The 8,825-nt window shown below is 31.6% G+C and overlaps 1 long non-coding RNA gene across 2 annotated transcripts in view; it reads left to right on the forward strand.

Annotated features, from left to right (window-relative positions):
- Window positions 1-8,524, forward strand: part of LOC137489291 (uncharacterized) — a 42,379-nt gene extending 33,855 nt beyond the window's left edge. The window contains exons 3-5 of one of the 2 annotated variants that reach the window (XR_015525155.1): window positions 621-675; window positions 5,037-5,216; window positions 6,550-8,171. This is a non-coding gene — a long non-coding RNA (uncharacterized LOC137489291). Of the gene's footprint in view, window positions 1-620; window positions 676-5,036; window positions 5,217-6,549 lie in introns of both variants that reach the window. The other variant, XR_015525156.1, reaches the window with a different exon arrangement.
- Window positions 8,525-8,825: the final 301 nt, after the last annotated feature.

The following is an 8,825-nucleotide window of genomic DNA, read 5'->3' on the forward strand; positions in this document are numbered from 1 at the left end:
ATCTTAAAAGAGTGGTCACAAACATTGCTCAGGTGTGATTATTTTTAAAGACTTCAACAGAATGTAAAAATCTTAATGATTTTGTGGGTTTCGTCTATCAAATCTGATCTTTATTTTGTATTTGCAATTCTGGGGGATAATTTTCTTTCTCTGACAGCGTTTAAGAGTTTGCTTGGCTGTATTTTGGATCATTGTCTTGCTGAAATGTCCACCCTGGTTTCATCTTTATCTTGGTAATGTAGATGTTGGACTGAAGCAGCTTTATTCATTTACTGTACAATGACAAAGGGTGGAGAGTTGCTAAATAACTACTGGGAGATTTCAGCTGCTGTCTGGTCATTCACTGCCTTTCTACACCTTCCTCTCTTCAAGTGTTCAGTACTTTTTCCCTGTGTCATTTTATTTACTTTCACATTACTTAATTTGTAAACTAAATAGTTTTTCTTTAGTTCTTCAGTTGTTACCAACATCTGGTGAATTTGATATCAACAGCATCTTTAGAAATATTTTTTTCTGAGAAAAATGGTGGTGTTCAATACTTATTTCCCTCACTGTATGTCAATAAAATCAAACTGTCTGTCAACAAATGTTTAATTGAATCTTTCTTGGATTATTTTCAGCAGAGATCTGAGATGCTAACATGAGCAACACAAGCCACAATGTTTTCCTCCAGGGGTGAGTGACACAGTTTACTATGTTACTTAGTTAATCTAGTCAAGCATGTACATATGATCTCAGAGGGTAATTCTATCTGAAGACCCCAGTCATTTCCTCTGATCTGGTCTGGTGAGGGATGCATTTCCTGTTTAAATCATCTGTGCTTTAGGGCACATGCTAAGAGAGAGAGGGAGAATAAAAAGCAACTTTCCTTTATAGTCGGTCAGATGCCGCATGTCTAAACTGATCAAGTGAAACCCAAACATATTAATGCGCGTCTGTGCTTATGCAAGAAGGGCACTGTATATGTGAGATTATGGTATCAGTGGTGTTTCTGAGAGCCTGCCGGTCATTAATGTGTGGATTAGAGCATGTATTGATGTGGACTATTTACATTCAATCTTACATATGGATGGCAGATGTTATTCTTATACGCGTATTGGTGAAGGCTAAAGAAGGAATCCCTTTTGAATGCAGAGGACTTCTTAAGATAAACCCCTTAGATGATCAGATGGGGAAAACAAGATGTTTAAGCTGCCCATGCTAGCCATATAGTTGAAAAACAAGTGGCTGTTCGGAGATTAGTGCAGCATATATGAAAGTGCATATATAAATGGGAATGTATTGTAACATTTAAAATAAATATTGAATTTCAAGCTGTCTTTAAGAATCTGTCTATCAATCAAAAAACAAAAAAAAGTGGAATGTTTAGCTTTGTCTTATCAAATACTAACTTTTTAAATGTTATTGAAATTTGATTGTATTATAGATTTTACTGTATTGGAGTAAGTAAACTGACATTTCTTAAGCAGCACAGTGGCTCAGTGATTGCAACTGTAGCCTCACAGTAAGAATGTTGCTGGATCAAGCCCCGACTGGGTTAGTTGGCATTTCTGTGGGGTGTTTGCATGTTTTCCCCGATGTGTTGGCATTGGTTTCCTCCGGGTGCCCCGATTTTCCCCACAGTCTAAAGACATGCGCTATAGGTGAATTGAATAATTCAAATTGTCTATTGTGTGTGTGTGTGTGTGTGTGTGTGTGTGTGTGTGTGTGTGTGTGTGTGTGTGTGTGTGTGTGAATGTGAGAGTGTATGGGTGTTTCCCAGTGCTGGTTTGTGGCTGGAAAAGCATCCGCTGTGTGAAACATATGATGGATAAGTACAAATAAAGGTGAATTGAATTGAATTGAAAAGTTTAAAAAGCCTAAATAAAAAAAATTACACTTTTTCCAGAAGAAAAATTATTATAGGAAATACTGTGAAAAAATCCTTGCTTTTTTTAAACATCATTTAGGAAATATTAATTTAAAAAATCACAGCAGTGCTGATAATTTTGACTCCATCTGTATCAATAATTATTCTTCTTTAAAGAATCTTGATAATATGCCTTGAAACTAATCATAGTCACCTCACCCTAAAGATATTTGATCTTCCTTCGGGGTCAGTTAGATGTTGCGACTGCTGAAGGAAATATTGAGTCCTCAAAAACTCCAGGACTCTAGCACTCGAGTCTTTGAGGAGATGTTGGATTCTTCAGAGCCGCTGTCACATAGAGCCCGGGTCCTCGCTGTCTCCTTCGCTTTGAAATGGAATATATTTATGCTCCGGGGCAAACTGGAGCTCCTACTGTTTTATGGAAATGCTGGTTTGTTTTCAGCTCTTTTGGTGGAGAGTAAACAGTGGGCTTGATGCTACATGAGCTCTGAAAGTTTACACACCCAAGGGTTTGCTTTATAAAACACATACTCAGACATATCACTTTCCAAATAGGTGAAGAGAGTTCGATAAAAGTTGTATAGAATGCTGGATTTGGTGGTGGGAAAACCTGAGAGCTTTCTTCAACTTCATCTTTAATCAGAACCCTTGACATTATTTACTAAGGATTTTCTCTGGAAATATTGATATACGTCACAGTGAATTTAATGCCAGTGATGTGTTTTGGTGTTTGGAAATTTTTAAACAATTCAAAATGTAAGATTTTAACCGTAAGTTGCATGAACTCACAATGAACAACTGTATTTTTATAAACTTACTAACATGAACAAATACTGTAATGATTGTATTGTTCATTGTTTGTTCATGTTAGTAAATGCATTAACTAATATTAACTAACACAACCTTAGTGTAAAGTGTTACCAATCATTTGAATGAATGGTTGCGCGTGGGTGGGTGGGTGGGTGGCTTGTTGTTGTTGTTGTTGTTGTGTGTGTGTGTGTGTGTGTGTGTGTGTGTGTGTTTGTGTGTGTGTGTGTGTGTGTGTGTGTGTGTGTGTGTGTGTGTGTGTGTGTGTGTGTGTGTGTAATTTAGTTATATATGAAAGTATAAACGTGACATCAGGTAATGTTTACATTGATATTTATCTACTATACATACATATACTTATATGATACTAATAAATAACGTGTGTGTGTGGGATTTTGTTTTTGTTTGTGCATTTCAAAATAGGTTATATAATATTATTGTGTTAAAATGTTATTAATACAACTTAAGATTAACATTATTGTTTATATAAAATATATAATTAATAATTTTATTTATAAAAATATAAAAGTGACATCAGTTAATGTTTGCATTGATATTTATTTTATAGAAGATGTCATTCAGATATTTATATGATATTAATACTAAATAACTAAATGATGTGTGTTTGTTTGTGTGTTTATATCAATTTGTTGTTGTTTACGTGCATTGATGATATGCATTTAAAATAAGTTTTATTATTATTAAATTGTATTATGAGTTTTATATTATTATTATTATTATTATTATTATTATTATTTTATTTGTGTTTATTATTATTATTATTATTATTATTATTATTATTATTATTATTGTGTTGTTGTTGTTGTTGTTGTTGCAATTATTATTATTATTATTATTATTATTATTATTATTATTATTATTATTATTATTATGAGAAGAAGTAGTAATAGTAGTAGTGATGTAGTTATTATTATTATTATTATTATTATTATTATTATTATTATTATTATTATTATTATTATTATGAGAATAAGTAGTAATAGTAGTAGTGATGTAGTTATTATTATTATTATCATTATTATTATTATTATTATTATGAGAAGAAGTAGTAATAGTAGTAGTGATGTAGTTATTATTATTATTATTATTATTATTATTATTATTATTATTATTATTATTATTATTATTATTTGTTGTTGTTGTCGTCGTTGTATTATGTTGTATTGTTATTAAAAAATATAAAAATGACATCTAATGTTTAAATTGATAATTATTGTTTAGAAGATTCTAAAAAAATCCAGATATTTATTTGAGTTTAATACTAAATTGTGTTTTTGTGTGTGTGTGTGTGTGTGTGTGTGTGTGTGTGTGTGTGTGTTTATATGAAATGATGTTGTTTATATGCATTAAGGATGTGCATTCAAAATAATAAAATATAATAATAATAATAATAATAATAATAATAATTATTATTATTATTATTATTATTATTATATAATTATATATCATTATTATTGTTGCTGTTGTTGTTGTTGCTATCATTATTATAATTATTATTATTATTATTATTATCATCATCATCATTATTGTTGCTATTATTTTTATTATTATTATTATTATTATTAAATTCAAGATTATGCTATTATTAGTGTTAATATATACATAATTGCTTTTTGATTTATGAAAATAATCTATGAAAGTATTCTATGTATAGAAGTGACATTATTTCATATTTACACAGAATTCTTTTATTTTTCTAAAATATGTCATTCAGATAATTACGTAATGCTATAATAATTAACGTGTGTTTATATATAATTGTGGTTTACATGAATTGTTTACATGCATTTCAAAATAGGTTATTTATTATGATGATGATGATGATTATGAAGGTTATTATTATTATTATTATTATTGTTTTTGTTGTTGGTATTGTTATTATTATTATCTTGTTGTTATTGTTCCAATCCAATATATTTGTATTATTAATGGTAATACAAAATATATAATAATTGTAATACATTTTTATCATTTATGAAAATATACGTACAAGTGTTAATCTGAAATTATTTCATGTATACTAATCATTATTATCATCTGGAAATAAAACAAACATATAATAACATATAAATGTAAAATCTAATTAAATATATGCATAATATTCATATACTGTAACAATATGACTAATTAACTGTTATTAGTTACACGTCTACACATTCTATCTCCCACACACATATATTTAACACATATGCTTCATGTTTAAATAAATAAAATGTCATTAATACAACTGCAATTACTTCGACAGCTCTGCTTTTTCTCTGTGTGTCTGTGTCCCTTTGACCAGGTTATAGAATCCAATTATGTAATGACCCCATAAACCCTTTGATTCCACCAACAGGGCTGTCTGCTGTCCCGCCGTGTGAGCTGTCTATCAGTAAATGGAGGGTTTGAGCTGTACCTGGTGTGTGCTGATGGAGCGACTGACCCGTGTTTACCTGCCCCCTCGCCTCTCGACCCCCACACCCCCCCATGATGCCCGTCGTCTTCTTCATTCTCCAGGGAAATCTCCCGAAAGCAGGTGCCTTTATCAGCATGCTTTTCTGCCAGCCCTGCCAAAAGCGCACTCTCAATGACAGTGAGCGCAGAGAGCCGTAATCTCCCCCGACTGCAGCTAAATTAAAGCATGGCGCAGGAAAACATCCAGATGTAATGGCCAAAGATTTCCTGCCTGCCATGATATGCGCTTTACTGTATGGACATCTGGAATAATATGGGCAGATGCGCTGACACAAATTAGCAACAAATTGCAAGGCAATCATTCGATTTGTGTGCGTTTCAGATGGCTAAAGAAGTTTTTCGATCCACAAAACACTGTTTTTAAATGCTATTGAACATAAAACAATTATTTACTCAAACAAATCTCAAGAATTGGGTTGCTTCAGCTCATTTTAACTAAGTCATTTCAACAAGCAGCATGTTTGAGTGTGTTGTATTTACTGATTCACTGTTTGCTTGTTTGTAAAACTTCATAAGTAGACTTATGCAAGTGCTGTTCATTTTGTTTATGGTTTTGATCTTTAAAAATGAAATAGTAAATTACTTTAATTGCTAAACATCATTGTTTAAATGCTTTGCTATAAGTCAAGAAGAGAGAATTTGAAGATGTAATTATAAACAGCTTACTAACGTCTATTAATCTAGAGTTAATGCTTAACAAATAATGAACTAACTATTTGCTAATGCTTAATAAATAATTCATAGTGTATAAGTATTATAACTTGTTACCCATAACTGTTTTATTCCATTTTTAAAGATCAAACTGTAAACAAAAAGAACAGCGTTTGCACTAATCTGCTAGTTAAGGTTCACAAACAATCAAATGTTGAGTAAGTAAATAAAACACTCACAAAAAGTGTTAAAACTGCTTGTTAAAACTATTTATTTAAAATGAGCTGAAACAACACAGTTTGGGAGATTTTTTGGAGTTTTATGTTGAATTTACTTAAATTAGTTAACTTAATAGATTTGTGTTTGGGCAACATGAATGGATTGTGTGGAACTAAATACAGTTGAAGTCAGAATCATTAGCCCCCCTAGCTAGGCAGGTTAGGGTAATTAGGCAAGTTAATGTATAATGATGGTTTGTATAATGATAGCTTAAAGAGGCTAATAATTTTGACCTTAAAATGTTTTTTTATTTTATTTAAAACTACTTTTATTCTCGCCTAAATAAAACAAATAGGACTTTCTCCAGAAGAAAAAAATATAATCAGTAATACTGTGAAAATTTCCTTGCTCTGCTAAACACAAAAGGACTCCCAGAGTTCATCAAGATTCTTTGGATCAATAATGTTCATGCCTGGTGACTGGGCTGGCCAATCCTGGAGCACATTGACCTTCTTTGTTTTCAGGAGCTTTGATGTGGAGGCTGAAGTATGAGTAGGAGCGCTATCCTGCTAAAGAATTTGCCCTCTCCTGTGGTTTGTAATATAATGGGCAGCACAAATGTCTTGAAACCTCAGGCTGTAGATGTTGTCATCCACTCTGCAGATCTCTCGCATGCCCCCATACTGAATGTAACCCCAAACCATGATTTTTCCTTCACCAGACTTGACTGAATTTTATGAGAATCTTGGGTCCATGCAGGTTCTAATAGGTCTTCTTCAGTATTTGTGATGATTGGGATGCAGTTCAACAGATGATCATCAGAAAAATCTACCTTCTGCCAATTTTCCAAATGATCAACTAGAAGTCAAGATATTATTTGTTGCTGTTACAACTAGGACAAGAATTTGTCATGTAGTGTATGTATTTAAATAATACAAGCAATGAACAAGATATGTATTACAGTATTTATTCATCTTTGTTAGCATTAGTTAGAGGAAATAAAGTTGTTCATGTTAACTCAAAGTGCATTGACTTTTGTTAGCAAGCATGGATTTGGATTTTTTTAGTAAATGTTGAATTATGATGGACAAATGCTGTACAAGTATTGTTCATTATTAGTTCATGTTAGTAAATACATCACCATTTACTAATAAACCCTTATTGTTACCTTAATATAACCAATTATAGTATTATGAACTTATTATTATTCATAACTTGTTTGAAATAATGGAAAAAAATACATTTAATTAAAAACGTTTAATGAGCAAAGCTCTGATGATAAATTATTCTAAATGTGAGCATGTTAGCACAGTAAATATGAAAGGCATTATATTCTTAACCCGTCTCTGGAAAGGAGTCGTCGAGCGGTCACATTATTACACGTATTATGTCAGTGACAGATAAAAACAGGCAATTATCGTGACATCAAACAGCAGAACGTGCAGCTTCCAGCCTCATGATTAATGTGCCAGGCGAAAAACAATTAACATGCTCTTTTCCAGAGGTGAGAGAGTCTGAATTTAGAGGGCATAAAAGACTGCTAACAAGGCTTGTTTTAGTAATATGCATCTCTAACTTCTTAGTGTTTGTTTATTGAGCCAAAATTTAAACCGAAAACAAGTTCGAATTGTGACACCTAAACTCAGAATTGATGCTTTACAAACTTTTTCATCAATTCCAACTTCATGGTGTTTGGTATTTTCCTGATTTGTGAGCTAACGTGTAATTAGTGCATTATAGGTTAAACTCACAAGATGCAAAGTCACAACGCTGATTTAGTGAAAAAAAGCATTTTATTTTATTTTTTACAATAGTTAGTGCAGAAATGACACTAAACGTCAACAAAATATTCATATGAAATGACCACCAACTGCAGACTGATGCGCCATCTTTGTCTATGTTGCTCAATTTTTGCTAAATTGAAACAAAGGATCGTGGAATATCAATGATGCTGGAGGTTATTCTAGAAACAGTCGATGTCATTATTATTACCCCCCCCCCCCCCCCTTAAATTACTCAGCCCCCTGGTTGTTTACTACAAAGGGGATATGTTTGTACTAAATTTTGTCAAATATTGACTATTTTAATATAAGTTTTAGCCGAAATATTATGTACTCTTTTGACTAAATATAGAAATTAAATGTTTAAAAAAAAATGTGGTTCCCAGTGCACACTATGAAAATGTATAAAAACAGCCTGATCTCACGAGAAAACGTAAGTGTTTTACGTTTTGCAAATGTAGTGGCTAATTTGTACGAATTCGTACGAGTTCAGACGTACGAAATTGTACGATTTTAAAAAGGAGGCGTAGCACCTAACCCCTCCCCTAAACCTAACCGTCATTTGGGGATGAGGAAATTGTACTAAATTGTGCGAATTAGATCGTACGAAACCATACGAATTAGCCACTAAATCAAAAAGTTACGAATTGCCAAGAGATTGTGTTAATAAATATGGCATTTTGATCTGCTAGCATCTAAGTGTTATTAAATCCTTTTTCAAAAAAAAAAAAGAAAAAAAAATATATATATACATATATATATATATATATATATATGTATATGTATATATGTATATATATATATATATATATATATATATATATATATATATATATATATATATATATATATCAGGGGTTGAACGACTAGATTTTTAGAAGTCAACTTTTACGTCAACAAAGTTGAGTCGACATCGACTAGTTGCTGGTCATCAATAAAACACAAGTTTAAAATATTTTGCAACATGCCACAATTAGCAATTTATTTGCAGGATATATATACACATGCCCATAACGCAG

The sequence above is a fragment of the Danio rerio genome, chromosome 24 (genome assembly GCF_052040795.2).
Source record: "Danio rerio strain M-AB ecotype USA chromosome 24, GRCz13ab, whole genome shotgun sequence".
In the NCBI taxonomy this organism is placed as follows: domain Eukaryota; kingdom Metazoa; phylum Chordata; class Actinopteri; order Cypriniformes; family Danionidae; genus Danio; species Danio rerio.